This window comes from Columba livia, chromosome 1, assembly GCF_036013475.1.
Source record: "Columba livia isolate bColLiv1 breed racing homer chromosome 1, bColLiv1.pat.W.v2, whole genome shotgun sequence".
Classification (NCBI taxonomy): Eukaryota; Metazoa; Chordata; class Aves; order Columbiformes; family Columbidae; genus Columba; species Columba livia.
Genome location: NC_088602.1, coordinates 46,034,659 through 46,057,227, shown reverse-complemented (window position 1 = coordinate 46,057,227; position 22,569 = coordinate 46,034,659). Strand labels below are relative to the sequence as shown.

Here is a 22,569-nt window from a genome sequence, read left to right as displayed (position 1 = left end):
TGCATATCTCATCTTTGGGGTTTCTAAAAGTGAAAAACACAGCAATCCTGGCATGTTAAGGTACATCATACTATGTGTTTGAAGAAAATTTTATGAACGCATCTCTTTATAGGCATATCATGATTTTATAGTTTTAACACATATGCCTCCCAAATGAAACAGATGTCTTTCCTCACAAGCAATGAACAGTGGGAATTAGATTTTAAAAGTCTATGTAGGCTTTGAGTTGAAATGGATATATAGCATTGATTTACAATAGCAATACCTGAGACTAGAAATACTTTTTTATTATGAAGTGTTTTTCTTTCACAATCCAGGTGCTAGAAGATATTAATTTCTTATCATTTTACATTAAAGTAGAAGAGTTCTTGTCAATCAAGGATAACTTGTCACACTACTGCCTTTTTTAGCCAAAACCTTTGAGAAACAGAAATTGAGATGAAACCAATACAGTCTGGAGAAATCAAATTGATATTTTCCTGTATTTATAACTTCTGAACACAGAGAAGACACTATGGGGCACAGTAAGCCTGTTCTGCTACCCAAAATAAGCCAGAGGCTTTTTCTAAGACAGCTGTTGCCAAGTCTTTAGTGGCTGGCACATGGGAATAGACCCTCTACAGGAAAATACATACATATAAGAAATCCCAACACTGGTACTTAAGAATAAAGCAGGCCAGCTACCTTTTATTGGCTGATCTGCAACAACGAGCAAATTCAATGGATTTTGATGCTAGCTGTGCTGATAACTTAATAGTTCAAAGCTGGAAAACAAAACAAAGCAAAACACTTTTTTCAGATTAAAGAAAAAATCAAATTACTGCTAATAATTCTGTCATATTTTCTCTGTAGTAATTACATACTAGTATTGTACCTTGTGAATGAAGAACAAGTGATGCAGTGCTATGTATCAGGAATTGAATATTTTCAGCATAAACATACAATGAAAGTGACCCATAACTATTTTCTATGAACAAACTTCCCATACTCTGAAGAAATTCAGCTTTCAGAAATTGAGAGGATCTCAATCTTTGCCTCTGGATCTCAGTATAACAAGTAATATTTTGACACAATTCGAGCCATCTCCAGATTCTGTGAACCGTTCTGCAGTCAGGTTTAGAGAACAGTTTTATTTTCTTCCTCTAGTTTAAGGTCCTTATTTAATTGAGGAAGAGATAGAAATATAGATACAGTCAAATTTAATTGCTCAGACTATGTCAGAATTTGAATATTATCTTCCTTATTCCCTTTCTTGCTCACAAGAAAATTCTACAGTTGTAGGACAAGCAGATAGCATTCTGGACATAGATTTTTCAGCAGTGTCGAAAAAGAGCAATGCAAAACCTACAAGCATGTATATGCCTCTGTATTGTCCACTGATGACTTTTAATCAAAGGATGCAATTTACCTGATCTACTAGTTCATGTCATTGGGCCGTGTTTTCCTATTGATCTATCACAGCTGAAGGAATTATTTTAGTTCAAACAGTAAAGTGTTTTGATGAAATCAGTAACTAATTTCATATCTACCTATCACCATAATGTCTACACAATCTTGTTGGGAGTTAGGTAAATATTCTGCATTTGTTTGCTATTCTCACAAGAAAAAAAGAGGAACTTCTCTGAAAAAGAGATACAAACATAAGAGATACAAACATCCTCAGCTGATATCATTGGATATAACTCTACCAAAATCATTCTGATACCTTGATTTACATTAGCAGAGTGCATGGCCTGGCATGATTTGTAACAGAAGACAAGAAATGTCTCAGCATTCCTCCCTATATTAACTCCTCTTTTGAATTTATTAATAACAAACAATATAGAGACAGTGTTGATTAGCAATCAGAGGTCACTATCACTTGTTGCTTCGACTGCCAGTGTATTTTGGAGGACATTTCTAGAAAGATCATTTTAAACACCTCATCAACAGTGGAGTCTTAGGCTTATTTGTCATCCAAACAATTCCTAAAAATGCCTCCTAAGAAACTTTCAGTAGGGAATGTTGACTTTAAAAATGGAGTAGCACTGGCAGAAAACTGAATATAACTAGTTCGGAAATGCCATCACTTAGATTTGAAAGGTTTATTTAGTGTTATTAAAGTCAAATGCTTGTAGCACCCTATAGTGGCAATACATTATCGTACTTCCCAATCCCTGCTTTTCTCTGAACAAGATGATTTTGTTGTGTATACTTAGCTTTAGTTTATAGTTTTCTACAACATCTATGTCCCTCGATTGCTAGTAAGATGCATTTTCTCTACATGATTTTCTTGTCAATTTTTGTTGAGTTTCCATAAGTATAAAACATACTGCAAAATACTGTTCAATCTCCACATCCTTATTAAGGTTTATAGGATGGCTGTCATGAAAACAGCATAATGTAGTCTAGCCCTATTGAGCTTTTGTGTAGATTCACAAGAGAGAGATGGGAATGAGCAATGACTCAGCAGGCAACTTTTTGGACAAATACCATTCTGTGACTCCTCCCAAAAAGAGAGGAATACATTACTGAAAACATTTTTTTTCATACACACATTCCTCCAAAAGAAATTCCTTTAATACTTCAAACTTTCCAAGTAGGATTGGTAAACTATTGTGTTCTGGGTTATAAGGTGACATTATAACTGGTGTGCCCAAAAGATTTAAAGGCATTCTAGCAAGTGCTGTTCAAATTATTTAGTTTCAAGATACAGATTTTCCAGCTCCATTTATCCTATTAAGTTAAATATGCCAAAGTCCAGTCTCTGGCCTAAGTACAAGTGGCACAAGATGGTTTGTATCCATATCCCTAAACTTGCATTCCAAAAGAACTGTGTGGCCTCATCCATGTTCCTATTGGAAAAAGTCTGGGGCTTTTACTGGAGAGATCCATGCCCAAGATTTTTTTTCAGAGATAACTAATTGGCAGGAACAAGACTATGTCGAGGAGTGTGTATGATAATGGTATGGACAAACCGAGGATATTGCTCAAGCCCAGGTCCTACCCCTACTTATTTAACTAGCATGGTCCTACTCCTTGGACCTGATTTTTCTGAAGTGATTGTTTTTGACGTAACTTGTGTCAAAACTAAACATTCTAAAGCATATGGATAGGTGTCTGCAGCAGATGAGGGCCGGATACCAGGCAGCATTTAGCAAGAAAACGCAGGTAGTTACTGTAACCTTTACCTGGGAGGTTGGTTGCACATCCATGCCACCTGTATATTTTCCTTGCTTAAGCTCAGTCTAAGATCACCTATATATGTAGGCAGCAGTTCTAGCAGGTTAAGTCAAAAGGGGAACGGTCATTTTTGGAAAAAAAATAACCCAGTGCAGCAAAGATGATACTACTTAATGAAGAGGAAGAAGCAGTACTCATGCATAGGTTGATACCTTTTTCTTCGAGGTGACTAACATGAGGACTGCTCCTCCCTTAATTCCCAGTCCAGCCTTACATAAAAGGGGGTGCTTGGGACTTGTGCTACCTCTATGTACAGAGATACTTTTCACCCTTGGTCAAATTAACCAAGGGAACACATTGCCTATGGGTACACCCAAGATGTATGTATGACTCAGAAATAGGCTAGAAACGGTTGGGTGAATCCCAGTAGCATTCATGATTGCAACAGAGAGGAGAGGGAGAAATAAGGAGCATGATTTTCTTTTCCCATGGCTATATATTATTCTATCATTAGACTCCCATAGGATTTCTGCAACTTTCCCCTGGAGATTCTGATCATTCTGCTCCTAGACAAACATCTCAAAATAAGCTGTTCTGATGTGAGATGGAAACTTCCTTTGTCCAGGGGCATCCTAGTTCATACCAAGATGCAGGCTTTTAAAGTAGATAGGGAATGTCCTGGTCAGCCTTGCAAAAGCTAGCTACTGCCAGTGCCAAGCACCTGGGGTCCTTTTTAACAAACTTGTTGCTCCCTTGGAACTCAGAAAGCCAGAATTCCTTTACCTAATCCACATGCAAAGCCCATCTCCAAGCATGCCTAACCCTTTCAAAGAACAGGATGGGAAATCAACAGTCTGCCATCTGGAAAAGTCACTTAGCCTATTGCTAAACCCAAGTTCAAATCATTCCTCCTTTTGACAGAAGCCCAGCTTCTGTCTTACCAGCAGACTTCTTCAGCCACAGAGTTATATGATATTTTTAATGGGAATGAACACAATTACAACAGTTTTTCTACCTCCCTGAAAATACATTTAATAATTCACTGGAGAGAGTAAGGCTACAGCCTTTTTATTAACATTATGACATACAGATATTGGTCTCACCACCGTCAAGTCTAAATTAATATTTAGGTATATATGGAATTCTTCTTTTTCTTTTTATACTGTACTTTTCAGAATCTTATCAATTGGGTGATTAAAATAGGTAGAGAGAGAGAGGAGTAATTTTGTAATATTATGTAGCAACAGCTGATGTGCAGAGGCAGAACAACTTAAAGCCACTTTCACTACATTATGTTCCAGTTAAAGTAAGTGTAACATTTCAGTAAGTCTGATATGAAATACCAGAATGCACCAGTGATAATGTTGTGTTTTGTAGATTAACTTTTGCCAGCCCAACTTACATTTCCTACTGCTATTGCATATTGCCTTTCCTGGGGACGACCTTTCAGCTGATTAGTGGAAGGTACACGGTCTGGTTGTTTAACCACACCTTCCCAAATCCAGGAAGGAGTACTGTCAGACCTTTTTCATATGCATTTTTTAAATCTAAGAAAACCTTCATGACAATGCAGATGTATTTGGCAGTCCATTGTTCACCCAAAAGGTGTGGCAAAGTTCATAAACTAAAAAAGGAAGAAAAAAATGCTATAAATAGTATGCAAAATATCTAAACCTTTTCACTGCTTCTAGTGGCCACAGAAAATGGCTGAGCAGTGTCTTTTGTTCTCCTTTCTAAAATTACTTGGCAGAGAAAAATGCTAATTGGAGCAGGTGCCACCACATTTAATGGAGATACACAATCTTCAGTGTAACTGGGCCTGATTTTCCCACAATTTTAATACCACTCTACTCTGCAAATGAGTGAAATATCTGGCAGAGGTCCCTGAAACTCTGGCCCATGCTATGCTAAACTTGTGTATCTTGATCCTTGCACCACTGCCATTACCACCTTAGCTAAATAACACAAAGAGTTACTGATAAAATCAGTTATCTAAGGAAAATTGTTCTGAAAATCTGGCAAAGTCAAATGACATCTGTGTGGTACCAGCTGAATGGCTGTAACCAGTTTTGTAGCTTATGTTGTTGATAAATAGCTTAATTTTTAGTGTGTTACCCTCATCTGAATTAACAAAGAACATTCAAAACAGTGGTTAAAGAAATGAAAATCAGATTCTGATCAGTAGTAGTGGCAGTTTGAGAATTATGATTAGATGGGTTTTTTTCAATAAGGAATAAGAAAGACTTCATAATATCCCCATCACTTAAAAATCCCCACTGAGAAAAGTCTGTGAAAGAACCAACAATGCTGATCTCAGGGGAAGCCAGCTTGTTAAAAGATGTTAGAGGAGAAGAAGTTGAGGGGAGAAAAGTTTATTCCTGTTCCCTATCTGAAATTTCCTTATGGCAATTAGTTGGTCATGGGCACTGTAAATACATAGGAGACAACTCCTCCAGGCTGTTCTTTTCATGGTGCAGATGAGGAGATGTATCTGCCCCATAAAATGATATCCATGTGAGGAACTTCAAATTGCACTTATCTGATAGTCTGTGTTTCTCTCCTTGTCCTGCTATTGTGCTGGGATTATTTCTTAGGGCTAAGCAGCCTTTTCTCTTGTAATGATGATGCTTTCTTTTACTATTTGGCTTGAATTAGGTGACTGAGAACTTTGTCATTTGGAAACTGATATGGAAATTTTATACCAGTCAAAAAAGCCCAGTGAACTGATATTCCACCTATTTAATGAAATCTTAATTTGACAAGTGGGTTCCACATTAGTGTTATCAGCACACATAACTGCTATGCATGTCAGCCAAATGTAACATTGCGATCCTGTTCCCTATCCACATCAAAGCTGAATGTGAGCATGGAAGAAAAGTAGGTTTTTCCCCAATCCTGGAAGAAGCTGGCTGTGGTACAGTTAGCAAAGAACGGCTTCCTGTAGAAGAGTTGTTGGAAAATGCATTCCAAAATCATTAACTGCAGAAATAAGACAAAAAAATGAGAACCAGAAAGGATAGAGTTGGACTTAAAAAGGTTCAGGAAGGATAAAAAGATGGTCGAAAGTACAATATTACACAATAAACAAATGCATCAGCTAAGACCATTTTAGTGTGGAAAGGAGGTTAAAGTGGTCTAAAAAATCATTATCAGTATGAGAAGGCTGTATAAGAAAAAGAAAAAGAAAAAGAAAAAGAAAAAGAAAAAGAAAAAGAAAAAGAAAAAGTAAAAGAAAAAGAAAAAGAAAAAGAAAAAGAAAAAGAAAAAGAAAAAGAAAAAGAAAAAGGAAAAGGAAAAAGGAAAAAGGAAAAAGGAAAAAGGAAAAAGGAAAAAGAAAAAAGAAAAGGAAAAGGAAAAGGAAAAGGAAAAGGAAAAGGAAAAGGAAAAGGAAAAGAAAAAGAAAAAGGAAAAGGAAAAGGAAAAGGAAAAGGAAAAGGAAAAGAAAAAGAAAAAGAAAAAGAAAAAGAAAAAGAAAAAGAAAAAGAAAAAGAAAAAGAAAAAGAAAAAGAAAAAGAAAAAGAAAAAGAAAAAGAAAAAAGAAAAAGAAAAAAGAAAAAGAAAAAGAAAAAGAAAAAGAAAAAGAAAAAGAAAAAGAAAAAGAAAAAGAAAAAGAAAAAGAAAAAGAAAGAGAAAGAGAAAAAGAAAAAGAAAAAGAAAAAGAAAAAGAAAAAGAAAAAGAAAAAGAAAAAGAGGGAAGAGAAAGAGGAAAAATAGGTGTTTCTTCCTACAATACATATGTAAGCTGTCCTTGCTGCAGGAAGCTGCAGGAAATGCAGGAAATGCAACAGTTTATTTATATATGTGTATATATGTATACGTGTATATCTCCATTGAGTGTGTGTGTATATACACGTAAATATGATTATAAATATCAATATATGCATGTGTGTGTACCAATACATAAACCAGTTCAATAAGAAACAACACAAGTTTGTAGAAGAAATCCACTGATGGTTACTAAGTGAACAGAAATTGCATTTGGCTAAGAAAGTCCTTAACACAAAAATTGACAGAGACTGTAAGGACAGTTAGGAAAAGCAACTTAAATTTTTCCCTGTCCTTCCACTCTTCCCTGAGCATCTGCTTTTGGCCACTGTTGGAGACAATATTTGCCTTTGGTCTGACCAAGGACTGCCACTCCTTTGTTATGCCCCTATGGCCAAAATTTGTATAAGATACATAACTAAAATTACGTTAAAATGATTTCCTAATTTTTTGATGTTGATGTAAACAATTAGCAATACGATTGAGGTGACATCAAATTTTTGTGGAATGTTAAGACTTCAGGTATTAAAATAAGCCACTCTCCTTAGTCAAGGGGCTGTCATTCATGCCCCCACCTGAGAGTCATTCAGCGTTGTCACTTCAGTTTCTTCCGCCTGAATTTCTTCTCTAGTTATCCGATAATGTGGAGAGTATATATATGTGTAAATATGGAGAGCATTGTATTTTGTTAGCACATTTAAGACCCTTTCCTGACTCATAAATAGCTCTACAGTAAAATAAAATTGTTCATCTGTTCAAATAACAGATAAAATAACAAGGCAGATTTATGGTATGTGTTGAAATGTAGGTCATCTGCAGGGGAAAAATAGAAAACAGTATCCCAGAATCGGTGTCTTCTATCCACGTTTCCCTCTTAGCACCTCTGGAGAAGAATTCAGCTGTCTCATTGTCCTCCCTTTTCCACACAAGCAGAAGGATTAATAGTATTTCCAAGCATATTCCAAGGAATAGATTTCAGGTACAGATTTCAATCACAGACAGAACTATGTGAAAGGAAGAAGAATATATTTCCTAAATTAACACTTTCTGCAAGTAGGGCTTCATGGGCTGAGAAGCTGAAGAAACAATTGAGTTCTCTTCTTGGCTTTACAAAATTGTTGTCCTTTGATATAAACTGCCTAATAGATTGTTACAATGGTGAGAAAGTTAGCACATTTTAAATATCAACTTCTCCTTCCCTTTTATTCTGAGTAAATTATATTCTTCTGAATAATTGTGTTCAAAACTGTGAGTAGTTTGGAAAGAATGTTGGCAGAAATAATCTTTTACCTGAGTTTCAAAGTTCAGTAGATGAAGAATCAAGCTGAAGGATTTTTCTCTTTTTTTTCTGTTGTTAAATGCAATGAAAACAAGGCTGGGCTTCACAACAGGAAGATTTCAAAATAATTTGGGTAATATTAGAAGGGGAAGAGTGAGAACAGAATTATTATAATCATCTGGATGTAATCATGGAGTCCCAGATCAGTTCCTGAAGTTCCAGATCCTGCCACAGTGCCGGAGGAGTAGGCCATGAAGAACCCAGTAATTTCAAGTGTGGGCTGCTCTGAATCCTCGTTTAGGCTATTAGCCTTGAGAATACTAAAGCCAATTAATGTCTAAGTAAATAATTTGAATTCTGCTCAATAAAAGGAGAAGCCAAATTGGTAACAGCTATTTTCAAACACTTGTTTCCTCAGAGCCAGGCGAGACTTTCCATCACAGGCCCTATTTAACAAAAAAGCTAGGCTACATCAAAAGTTAGGCTCCTACCTCTATATTTGTCTCTCAAGACACCCCTACTGTAATTAATCTCGCTCTAATGTAGATGACTAAAGTAGGTCAGAGCATTGGGCTCTAGAAGTTACTATTCCTTTTCACTGTCTTGAAAGGGAGCCTAAGATGACAAGTCAGATATAGGCTTCTACACTGTAAACACCTAGACATGTCAGATGAACTCCATGTAATGGCAGGATTTCAAATGAAATTTTTACTCTTGCAGAAAGCAATGCCTTCTTGCCAAATTAAAATGAAAAGGAAACAAGCACAGAGATATTTTATTTTTTCTCAGTATCTGGCCAAAATTCAAGTCACAAAGCTCATTATGCAGCCTCAGCAGTACTGCATCTATATTATATCAAAATTTATCTCATTGCTAAGCAAATTATGTGTCCTGCAATGCACTGAAGAAAACAACTTCCCTACTGCACTGTGGCCACTTACACAACAAGTGTGATAAGGAAACTATAATCTGGCCATGTTGGAGTCTGACCCACAGTGAAATTGCACATTGAAAGGAAGGAGAGAAACCAAAAACTCATTGTGCTTTCCTAGCAGCTCGGTCCCTTTCATTCACAGGTACAAACAAAATATGGCTTTTATTTTTAAAAGGAATATGTCACGTCTTTCTGGATTTGAACCCTCTGTATAAAAAGAAAAAAAATACTTAGATTTTTGGGTTTACCTGCCTTACTTTTAGTTAACTGTATTCAACTGTTCAGATCCCTGAGCTGCAGAGAAACCAGTATAAATGGGGTTTGACATCTTCTATGGACCTGTGAGCAGAACTTCCACAGTATTGTGCCTAAATCACAGTCTTTGAATGCTTTATCTTTTCTTAACTTTGATTTTGAAATATGCAATGCTGCTCCAGAACGTTTGAAACTTCTAAACTCATATTGCTAAACTCATTTTAGGTTGAAGCAGAAAGCTCCAAGTTAGCAAGCCCTTCTGTAGTTTAATTATATGGCCAAGCTGGGTGTGTGAACACAGCCACAGCACACTGGAGAATAAATTGCTGGGTTTGGTTTTTCTTGATTTACAAGTTGCTATAAGAGGTGCATGTTCCCAGGGAGTGGTGAAAAGTAGGGGTGTGTTAAACAGGTTTAAGAACATTTTAAAGAGACATTGTCAGGTTTGAGACACAGTATATCTGGTGCACTTCCTCCTTCCTTCCAAATAACATTTTCTGTTTCTGTGGTTACGAACAGCTGAGCTGCACCCTGCCTCTCTATTTAAGTGATACCACAAAATCCAGTGTAGCAGTTATGTGTCACACTGGTTGCTCTTTCTCTTGTTTTTTCTCTATCAGTCAAGAAATGAAACTTCCAGAACTGCTGTTCTTTCCACTCCTCAGAGAGCAGAATTCCCATGCCATCGAGTTCAGCCAGTAAAATCTTGTGGTTTTCTGTGAAAATAGCTGTGCTGAGGATAAGCAACACTTGGATCAAGCTATTTCTCCACTCAGAATGATACAGGTTATTTGCTAGTGTTGCTTGGGCCACCACTTTGGCTTCTGAAATACCCCAACCCGAACTTTGGGTTGCAAGTTCCCAGGAACCTTGGCAAAAGTCACACGATTTTGAACCAGAGTTTTCCTGTTTCTCAGAAGTTTTGTGTGGAGAATGAACAAAGTTTTAGATTTTTTTTACACGTAGAATTGGCTTTGAGCCTTGGAGATCTACTGAGTATTTTCTCCTTCTGGATATCCTACTGTAACCAAAGCTCATTCCAATTGAAAATGAGAGCAATCTTTCTTAAACAGTTTTCACAAGAGATGACTGAAATAACCATTTCAATCCCTTACTGAGTGTAGAAGAATAAACAGGGTACAATGTATGTACAAACTTCAGCCTGATATTATTACAAATAACACTGAAATTTTTGTTTGGAAGGATCCAACCTCATTCTCTAGGGAATATTTTTAAATAACTTTTTCCCTCTACCTAGAAAATGTGCTAAATTTTGGATCTCTCATGGCACTATACTATAGCACTTACAGTGCTATGAGATGTTCTGTATAATAGAAACAGTCAACACCAAAAGATCCAGTGCTTAATTACTTGAGAAAATACATCCTTTAAATTCACCCTTTGAAAGGCATTACACACAAAAACCATTGCTAGCCAGACCAAAACTGAGTTCATGAAAAGAGCAGAGTGGGAACGTGACTTGCAAGTGCCACTGTTTGGAAGAAGCAGAGCAGATGGAGACTCCAATTTGGACGTAGGTAGCAAAGTAACTGAAGAGGAGATGAAATAAAATCAAAGGAGGAAGATGTCAAAGAGAAAATGGAAGAAAGCAGAAAAGTATCTGGAAGGTGAAGGATTTGTCTGATCCCATATACTGACAGTGCAGATCCTACAGAGCTGCGCTCATGAAGTGTTTAGAGAACTGTATACTTGTCTAGGAAGATTAACGTTTACAACTGCTATTTACACAATGATATAAGTGTTTATATAAAAAAATAGAGCAACTCTTTCCCCAAATATCCTACATTTTAGAAAAAGTGCAATCAGCTGAAGAGAGACAGGATGAGCAGTGATGTTGCATGAGAACTATGTAATGAACAATGCATGGCATGCCAGCTATTCCTTCCACATGGCTTGTGATTGGGACAGATTAACATCTGAACTATGCTGCAGAAAGAGCAAATAAAGGCAAACACTTGGGATGAGAAAGGATGGTTACTCAGCTGCAAACGATAGAACCAAAATATTTGAAGACAATGCCACAAACGGGCAACCCCCAGAGTTTTCACGCAGAAGGGCAAGTTCAGTTATAGCCTCTTAATATATTTTTTCTCAGGGTTTTGTGAGGCCAGCCTCCTAAACAGTCAAAGGTATAACTACAGGGACTACCCGTTCAGGAAATGCCACAGGTATGTCATGAATCACTATCTCTGTCGTTTATCTAACTGAACAGTGCAGTAATCCATTAAATGGGTATTGACAATAGGTTTTGCAGTGAACAGCAAGGGTGTGGTTTCATGATCAGTCTAAACCGATCTATTACCACATTCCCACCAAAAGGAACAGTTGTGCCTTCCCTGGCCTGCTCTTGGCTGTGGCCTCCAACTAGTCCCTTAGATTGCTTTGGTGAGACTAGCAAACATCACAAGCCAATTCACTGTAAGTCTCACAATCAAAAGAACTGAAGTAAAGCATATAGGAAAAAAAAAAATAGCTACAGGCTAGGGCAAGACCCCCTCCATAATACTGAGTGGTTTACACAAGTCAGGAAACCGGCTCTTAAAGTTAACATCTCAGTAATTACCAAAACAAAAGGAGAGGTCACACTTCAAAATCAGTATTTTAACCTCTCTGTAAATTCAGTCATATTGTTACTAGTGATTTCCTTTTCCTAGAATAATTTCACTGTCCTAACAGCCACATTTTTTTTTAGTACAAGAGAAGTCTCCCACAGGTTTTCAGTTGGAAGTACTTGCCAACACTTAGCAGAAATCATCTAGGGCCTTTCAGAGTGTGTCCTAAGTTTCCTTAAGTACTACATTAGCTTTCCTCTCATCTACAAATCACACTTTGCTCAAATCTCTACATGTACACATATGGGGCAAACTATTAAAAATATAACTGAGTAATATGGGTAATTTTCCCACCATTACTCATTCATCTTTTCCATTTGGAAGAACTTTCCCTCATCTCAACATTTGTTTTCATATTAGTGGTCTTTGGTATCTGCCAGACACTGCTGAAAAGGGTAAAACTTGAAGATGTGATTTGAGTGACAGGAACCATTTTCATTTTAAGGTATTAAGGAAGTCATCTGACCTCCAAAGTAGTCAATAACCCAAAAGAAAAAAAGACATACTTTCTCACGTTTTTCTATCACTACCCTTGAAGACAGACTGTACTGGTTTTGGCTGGGATAGAGTTTTGTTCATTGTAGCTCATACAGTGCTGTGTTTTGTGACCTAAGCAGCATTGATAATGTTTTAGCTGTTGCCAAACAGTGTTTACACAGCATCAAGGCCTTTTTTGCTTCTCACGCCACCCCACCAGAGAGTAAGCTGGGGCACATAAGAAGTTGGGAGGGGACACGGCTGGGACAGGTGACCCAAACTGACCAAAGGTGTATCCCATACTATGCGACATCATGGTTCACAATAAAAGCTGGGGCAAAGGAGGAAGAGGGGAACATCTGGAGTTATGGTAATTATAACTATGAGGCGTGATAGCACCCAGCTTTCCTGGAGATGGCTGAGCACATGCTTGCTCATGGGAAATAATGAATTAATTCCTTGTTTTTCTTTGCTTGTGCATGCAAAGCAAAGCTTTGCTTTTCCTATTAAACTCTTATCTCAACCCATGAGTTTTCTCACTTTTACTCCACTTATACCCTTCAGATTTTCTTCCCCATTCCACCATGTCAGGAGTGAGCAAGTCCTGTATGGTGTTTAGCTGCACACTGGGGTTAGCACACAACACAGACTTTAATTAAATAGGATCATTTCATAGAATCACATAATCACAAAATTGTTGAGGTTTGAAGGGACCTCTTACAACCATGTAGTTCAATGCCCCTCCCCTGCTCAAGGACAATCAGTGAGAGTATGTTGCCCAGGACAGCACCCAGCTGGGCTTTGAATATCTGCAAGGATGGAAACTCCACAACCTCTCTGGATAATCTGTTTCAGTGTTTGAACAGCCCTGCAGTAAAGAAGTATTTTATTGTGTTCAGATGGAATTTAATGGTTTTTAACTTGTGTCCATTGCCTCTTGTCCTGTCAGTGGGCACTACTGGGAAGAATCTGACTGCCTCTTTTTCATTCCTTCCCCTGGTGAGATCTCCCTAAGCCTTCTCTTCTCCCAGCTGAATAGTCCTATCTTTTTCAGCCTCTTCTCATATGAAATGCACTCCAGTCCCTTAAACATCTTTGTGGAGCTGCACTGGTTTGCTCCAGTAAGTCCATATCCTTCTTGTACTGGGTAGTCCAGAATTACACACAGTACTCCAGATGTGGCCTCACCAGTGCTGAAGAAAAGAAGGATCACCTTCCTCAACCAACTAGCAAAGCTCTTAAAAATGTAGCCCAGGAGGCTACTGGCCTTTCTTGCCCTGAAGGGTACATTGCTTGTTAGTGGTCATCTTGTTGTCCACCTCCTGGACAATCTCCAGTCCAAAGACTTTCTAAGCAAAGAAACTTTCCAGCCAGTGGGGCCCCAGCGTATACTGGTGCCTGAGGTTATTCCTCCACAGATAGACTTTGCCTTTATCATCACTGAAGTTGATAAGATTCCTCTGTGCCCTGTTCTCCAGCTTGTAAAGATCCCTCTGAATGGTGGCAGTACCAGCCAGCACATCAGCCAGTCCTCCCAGTGTTGTGTTGTCTGTGAACCCCACAAAGGTGCACTGTACTCCTTCGTGCAGGTTATTAATGAAGATGGGAAAGAGTATTTGACCCAGTATTAAGCCCTGGAATACACCACTACTGACTTCATTAGATTAGACTCAACCATCTAAAGCACAGACCTTCCTGTGTTGAGTGACAAGTTCTCTTCTCCCTAAGCTGTATGTACACAATATAAATTGTTGCTTCCCTACGGGGGAGACCAAACCAGAATTAATAACTTTGAAAAGCAGTCCACATTTTCGCTCTGTAATTATGTACATCTTCTCTTCATGGGACGGTGCAAACCTGTTTCCTTCCTCTTTTTCTCTAATTCTTGCACATCCCATCTCTGACAACTGTGGTAGGTGGAAAAGATTAAGGGTTTCCTTGAATTCTTTATTTAATAACTAACAAGAAGGAAGGATGTAATCAGCCATGCACTGGCAACTTTATAATTGTAAAGTAAATGAAATGTAAACTATCTCCACTTCTACCTTCTAATTAATGCATTGTAATTACTCAAATGTACTGATATATTTTCATTCTGTTGCAACAGAAATTACTATTAAAAAGTTTGCAAAAAGGAAGAATAGTACAAGCCCCCAAACTGGAATTCATATACAGGAGACTGTTTAAATGTAAACATAAATGTGTATTAGAAGCAAAGAAGATAAACATAATAAATAGGCATATTTTAGTGCGATGCTTCCACTGACTCAAATAGTATTTAATCACTTGCAGTTTTGTGTAAGTTCTAAAGTTGTTGCTCTATGATGATCATCCAAGCTAATTTGAATACACAGGTACAGTATCTCATAAGCGGTAGTACTATGGCAGGTAAAATACATAACAGCTTTGATTTACTCGACAAGGTATAAAATATGTATTCAGGCAAATATATGACCACACATGGGAAGCAGACATCATAGATAGTGTGCAGATGAGGGAAACTTTAACCACTACTTCATATATTTTAATTGCACAGAAAATTTCATGTTTGTAAAAAATAAATATTAGCTTACTGAGCTTAAATATGGACATGTACAAAATTAATGTTCTAGATGACAGTCTTCTCTGTAATTGTCATGAGCAGTGTGCCACACAAACAGTAGGAGTCCCAACCCTGGCCCCTGGGCTGCTCATGCAAAGTCTCTGAACACAAGGTGGCCACGTGTCCCTTGTATTACCTTCTCCTCAATTTGTGTTTAATGGAGCGGTCCTTTGAATGAATGATGGTGGACATCCATCTGTTTCTGGTTCCAGATGTTTAGAGCTCAGAATAAGGCACCTTCAAACCAGATGACATCTGCTGCCCTTGGTATTTTTCTGTTGACAACTCCTAGGTGACTCCACAAAGGGAAAGGGAATTTCAGGTGACTCCATATTGAAGGGCTTCTGACTCCATGCGTCATTTAAGGCAGGCAGAGACAGCCTGACTCAGAGCTTTGCATGCCAGTGTAAGTGGCAGGTACCTCACTGCATCCTCTGGCTATGTCTGACCTTCCTAGAACTGCTCTAATGTCCTCGTTGAGAGTCAGCACTAAGCCTAAGGACAGATGCAAATTCTGAAATCTTAACAAAACAGCACCAAGCACGAGGGATTACATTATTCCTCTGTGACAGACACAAGGAAGTATCTGCTTACTTCTACCAGTAGATAGGGATTTTCAGTACACATGCTGAGACGTGTCCAGGTATGAGCTGTTATCGGTCTTGGGCTGGGATCTGCCCCTGCTGTTGCTGCTTCCAGCACCATGCAATGATCCAGGTCACAGCAGCTTTTACATCTTGTTACACTGCAGCTTCAAGGAAGGGTCAGACTTGAGAGCTTCTGCTATATTTCAGGATGACTCAATAGAAAAATCTGTGAAGGGTTGATTCACAATTTCTGGCACCACAAGATGAATCTTCAGGAAGCTGCTTAAGCTGTATGAACAGATTTATTATCTTCATGCTAAAGGGAGAGCAGTGCCTTTACTTCTGACTGCATGTCCTTGCACCTTTCTCTGAAGCATCTGGCTCTGGGCCTGGTTGGTGTGTAGGTCTAATCTAGTGTGTCTATGCCTCTATAATGGAAAACATTAAAAGAACTGCCTTTTTTCTACCTGCCTTCGCAATAGAGTGATTCAAAATATGATATTGCTGTTGAAATGTTATAAATATCAAAGTCAGGTTCCCCCCACAGTCTGAACTATAATAATTGATTTAATTGATTTAATTTTCCACACTCTTTCTCAAAAAAAAAAAAGCTTAAACAAAACCAGATATATTCATACAGTTACTCTTTAGCCCAAAGACCACAGGACAAGATAATATACACAAGTCTGAAGAGCATACATGGTGCTAATTTAATTTAATCACTATCTATTAAATATTTACATAAACACAGTCCTCCAAGGATTTTTCTTTTTTTTTGCCAAGAGCAGTTCCTTGAAAGATGATAGGGCAGGAAATACTACACGTATTATTACAAATAATTACTTAGAGTGAATGTACCAATTTTCAAATGTTAATTATATTGGGTGATCTTGCGGCTTTCCATACTTCGGAAAAAAATCATTTATTCTTCTTGCACTAATTTATAGTTGCTTTTAGATACTGGCAGTACTTTTTTTTCTCCTGTAACAAAGTTCTGCCTTCCATCCCTTTGGAAAGACACTGTCTCAATCCCACTCTGTCTGAAGTAATATAAAGGCTCAGACAGTTTCTATTTGAAGAGGCAACTGCGGAAAATAAAACAGCCCCTCACCTCACCATGATCCAAGACAAGAGCAGCTGTTCCCAAATGGATGCGACTTACCCACAGACCCCCACATATAAACCCAGTCCTCTTCATGGGCTGCTTGCTGGAATGCAGAGCTACAGCCACAGCAATCCCTTCCTTAGTTTGCATCTCCCACCAGACAATTTTAGGACTCAAACCAATGCACCTCTATATTCAACACAAGAAGCTCTCTTTCAGGAGCAGGACTTTCAGGTAACAAGAGATAATGTAATACAACAGTGCTGTTCACTCCCCCCACCCCAGCCGCTATGTGTTCTCCATTGAAAGCACTATTCAATTAAGATTATTTCACAAATAAGGAGAATTTGGCTGTAAGTAAAATCTGAGTTTACTATTCAAGCAAGAAGATAATAGAAACTGGTCTAGACTTGAGACATTCTGTAGCTCAGAGCTCACAGTAATGTTCCCAGTGGTAAAAATAAATCAGTATTTTAACAAGACAGTTCTGTTAGAAAACTGCTAACCTCTAGAGTCCTATGCACTTAGTCTTCTGAAAGGCTAAATGAATTGTTCTGTAAAATGAAATGTAAGTCCAAAGCTGTAAGTCTAAAAAAACTCAGCCCCCCTCTTTTCTCTGTAGAAAAGTATACATCAGATAACTGTATTGGAAGTTGTCTAGTTGTGTATGCCTCTGTGTGGGCATCTACCTGGTCTGGAGTGAGCAACTTGATGTCTACCTCACATCTACACTGGGTGAGTATCCACAGGTGATAGTCCCTTGACAAAGACATGCAAAGAGTTTAGTACAATACATGTTTTCAGGGATTGCCTAACCCAGCGGTCAATGCCGGGCACTTAAAAAAGAGAGTTGCTGAAGATGCTTTATAAATGTGACCACAACTGATGTAGTAGCAAAGAAATAACTTATATTTTGCATGTGCTTAAAGAGAAAGCACAAAGAAAAGCAGTAGCAGAAGCCTTTTTCCTGAAGAAAATGTCCAAACTACAAAATCTGAAGATGGAAGGTCCCTTCTCCCTACACATCAGATACTCAGAGAAATAACCATTCTCTGTCTTTTAGATGGCATCTGTGGTGCAATTAAGAGTCATTTAGCTATTTTGCACTAGTTTCAAGAACAGGTAAATAAACAGAATTGCTGTATCCAGATTTTGCTACAATAATAAATGAATAAAAACCATAGGTATCAAAGTTATTGCCATATTTGTGTTGTATGAAGTGGTTTGTGATTGTCAATACCAGTGGGTGTTTTTGTTTTGTTTCATTTTGGTTTTGTTTGTTTGTTTTGTTTTTTTGGGTTTTTGGTTTGGTTTGGTTTGTTTGTTTTTTTTTTTACTTTTTGTAAACATATATAACACAAAGAGCAATTAATTTTCTCTTGGAACATAAAAGAGGTTTAAAATATCACTTTTGCTGGCTATATATACTTTTATCTGTCCATAAGCCTCCTGCTGCATTTCACAAGGTAGATCCACAAGTTGTGCCCTCAACCTCCTAAAAAAAAAAAAAGCCATAACTCAGCACAAAATCTCTCCTTTTTTCTCCCTGAAAAACAATTGAGTTGAATCCTCTCATTCTGTTACTGAAATGTTATGGTTGTTATAAAATGCAAAAGGTACTTTATAACTTGAGATATATGGGGAAAGACTGTCCAGATGAGTCTACCTCAAAACTTCCAAGCGGTTCAGCTGTGCCTTTCTAGGCTTTGTCCTGAGCACACCCTCGCCTACGAGAGTATTGATGCCTCTCAATGACCATGGTGTGGCCCTTTTTGTTCATATGCATTCGTTGTCTTCTTAACTTAACAACAGAAATCACACAAAAATTACATCCACAATAGGGATTCTAACATTTAAACCAAATAACTCTTACTCTTCTTTCTGAACAGATCAAGCAACAAAGACCATATCAGATACCTGACAGCCATTAGTCTTGGGGCTCATGTAAGCACCTTTTAATAAAAGAAATACATGATCTTACTATATCCACTTGCTTATCTGCAATGCAGATTCTCTGAAAACTGAGATCAAACTCAATTTGCAGTTATTTATTCTAGAACATGCTTACAATTTATTGCAATTTGCAGTTTGAACACTAGGTGGAAATAGAGCAATGAAAATAAGACGCATTACCAAATCTTCAGCACAACAAATGGAATTGCTTTCTCGAGCACACATGACTGAAATCCCAGAAAAGAGAAATGGCAGCTTAAATCCACTTCATTTTCTTGAGGACCTCTATAATTTTCATTTCTTGCATACAAGAATAGGAGAAAATATTCTCCCTAGCCTTCTTAAACTTGATTTTTAAATTTTATTTCCTTACTGATTTGCTTTAAATGTTTTGATATATGTGTTCAGAGTGCTCACATACATTTCTATTCAATGTTATTCAAGTATTTCAGTGGAAATTAGTACCCAGATTAGACAGATAGCAATTTTTCCTCTATTGCTATTGCAGTTCTGCAAAACTTTAGGTTGAACATAGACTGAGCTGCTTTTGCCTGCTTCCAGTTGCTTGTCATAGATTCTAAACAAATAAAATAGTGAAAATAGACATTAATGCTTTCTTTTCACTCACGGCATGCTTATACAACAAGAAAAGGACAGTTAGAAAAGTCAATCTAATTTTACTCCTTTGTATAACTCAGGTCTAGGAACCTCTTTATTATAATTCTAAATACTTACAGCTCATAAAGAGATTCAAAATTATATTTAGCTTTGGATGATAGCCATCTTTTACATATTGTGTTTTTTATGGGAAACCTGGCTCCAGAAAAATCCATATGCAGAACGCAGCTGCAACCAAAGCCCACAGAAATGAGAAGGAATGATGTAGCACTTCATTGGAAACCACAAGGCAGAACTGAGTTGCACAACAGCAGTGCTGGCCCTAGCATGCATGATCAGGATGGGACACCCAGGCATTCTCATCTTACTTCCAAGAAACAATCAGTCATAGTGTAAGATTTGAAAAGACACAGTCATGATTTCTGTAGCCTCACAAGAGTGTGACCCAGTCATTCCTTTCAGTACTGCCTGCAGAGCTTGAAAGGTGTGGGTTAAGAAGCTGGTATAGCAGCAAGGGACATCTCTAGTTTTATTTAGAGTTCGTGACATGCTGTTTTATTTTTTATTGATATCTTGCTTGTATCCAGAATGAATACATACAAACCATAAGGATTCCCAAAATATTTTCATTTCTTCCAAATCTTTCTAAACTTTTTAATTAAAACAGTGATGAACACCAATAACTTGTTCTATTTGATTCTGCATGTTTACCCAAATTCAGCCTCTTTGCCCACCTTACAGGACAATAAGAGGGCAGATACTAGTATCAAGGGCCAGTTTTACACACTGTTTGAAGCAGATTTCAACTGCCTGAGGTGACTTAGTTGGCTCAAATGCCAGAGCCTGTATTCATAATGGCAGAATGCAAGACAAAACCTTAACTGAATGTGAAACCTGTTGAAGCTTGGGTAGTGATTAAGCCTGTTGTTCCCAATCCAAGTAAATATAACCTTCTACATACTGGGTATCTCAATTTGATATGTGAGATTAAATTATTTCAAGTACATTTTCTAAACTCTCAGTGAACAAATGCTAAACTGAACTCGAAGAGCAAATATCAGGAAGGTGCATAAGACCTAGTGTCTGCATTCCTGAAGAAAGTTTGTGTGTGGTGAATGGAAAGAAGCTTAGATAGGGAAAGATGTTAATGCGACTATAAAGTAAAAACTTCTGTTTTGGAAGGGTTTTGAGGAATTCAGTGCCAGTTGCCATTGAATTAAACCTAACAATGGGATACTCTATGCTTCCTGAAAGTTCTTTGAAAAGTTGAAAGAAATATATAAATTCTGTAGAACAAGTAGTGTCTAATTTAGTACTTTGTCCCCTCTCCCTCACAAGATGGTCATCCCAAGCCTTATCTGTAAGGTCATCTTTTAGAGGAGAAGGTACATTTTAAATAACATGGAAAACTTTTTGCAGTACAATAAAACAGTGTTAGTCATCCTGCACTTACAATTGAAAGACAGTGAACTCTTAAGTAAAATATAGCAATTGTTAAATGCAGAATGGCAACACATCTTTAAGAAACCAGGTTCTTGTGTACATCCAGTATCATCTCTGCTCGAAACAGTGTCAGAAGACACTTTCATTCTTTGATTTGTCCAACTCTGCTCAGTATGTAGGAACTGGATTTAATATCAACACGACTTTTCAGTACAGTCTAGCTACATGACTAAACAGTTTCCTGATGCCAATTTAAAGAACTCACATATTAGTACTGAAATGAGAAGAAAAAATAACTTTTTAGGATAATTAGACCCCAGATTACACAAGGCAGTAGTGCAGGGGAAATGCTACTTGTAAATTAAGCAAAGGTTATGTAGAAAACACTGAAAGTCAAACACAAATGTTCTTCTTTATTTTAATTTCAAATTAATCCCCATTTCCAAGTTCCACAGGCAAGTTTATGGCTATAACACGAACTTACCAATTTTGGCACTGAAGAGTGTAGCTTGGGAGAGCTTTCCAAATGCAAAAACTTCCACTGCTTATAAAGTCGTTGATTTATTGACCCCTAATGTGCTTCCGGTTACTATTTCCTACATCTAAAAACCCTTTTCAATCAATATTCAAGTTTCAGGTTAAAGAAGACTGAAAGTTTGCCTCTGTTGTTATCTACTCTGGCTGGCTGGCAGCTGCTGTTGGTGACTGAAAGTGTTACTAGGAGTGGTTTTGGCTCTGAATAGGATAGTTGTGAGTCAACATGTGGGATAAATCCAGACATGCCCAGCGTTCCTCCTGCTCTGTAAACAAAGTGTTCTGACACAGAAATCTGAATTTGATGATCTTTAGATGCAATAAATATGTCTGCCTTTCTGACACATAAAAACTGTCTTCATACTGAGTCAAATAGGCATGTGACACAGGTTGTTTTTTGAAGCACTCTAAATTGCAATGACTCCCTTGCCTGGAAGGTCAAGCATGAGTGATAAGCATTAAGAGTGAGATCCTGGCTGCTCTAAAGCCAAGAGCAAAATCCCATTGATCTCAACAGAATAATGGCATTGGCCCAAGACATTGCAGACCACTTTGAAGGAGACTTCCCACAGAGCCTGTTTTCTTCCTCTCCACCTTACTCTTCAGACCACTTCTTTGCATCTTATCCCATCTCTGCCTATAGCCAGTTTCCTCTATCAGAAAACCCCTCACTACAAATTTCCATGTCATGTTTCCACTGTTACTTCAAACAGGCCGCCTTCATATTTTAGTTTCTTTTGGTCAAGTTAATTTCCATCTAATAGCATAAACTGAAATCTCTACACATTATTTTTTCCCAGGTGAATAGCTGTGTTGAAGCAAGAGTCATTCAGCTGAGTTCTTTAGAGCATGTCTTCATGTTACACATAACAGTGATAGTAATTGGCTTTCCTGGGTTAATATCATACATTACAAGTCTCGGCACTGTAGAATATCTTCTGCAGACAGATTGGATTTTAAGCAGGTGACCAGCAGGATTCTATATTCATTCACTGAAGGTACTAATTGACACTTCAAAAATGGAATTATGTATATGAAATCTGGAACTGTGTTTTGGCAACAGAGAATGTCAGGAATTTGTGTTTGAAATGTATAGAAATAAGATGGTCATAGACAGAAAAAGACATATGCAACCATTTGTCTTTGCAGACACTACCTAGTCCTGCTATGTCCAGTAAACTGAACAGATATAAACATAGTTTTCAAATTTTTGTTAAGAAAA

At 37.7% G+C, this 22,569-nt stretch overlaps 1 protein-coding gene across 3 annotated transcripts in view; it reads right to left on the bottom strand.

The window, feature by feature from the left end:
• SCEL (sciellin) overlaps positions 1-21,500 on the bottom strand; it is a 73,840-nt gene extending 52,340 nt beyond the window's left edge. For 2 of the 3 annotated variants that reach the window (XM_065056382.1, XM_065056388.1), the window contains exon 1: positions 21,298-21,499. The gene's annotated coding sequence lies outside the window, so the exon portion shown is untranslated. Of the gene's footprint in view, positions 1-21,297 lie in introns of all 3 variants that reach the window. The other variant, XM_065056392.1, reaches the window with a different exon arrangement.
• Positions 21,501-22,569: the final 1,069 nt, after the last annotated feature.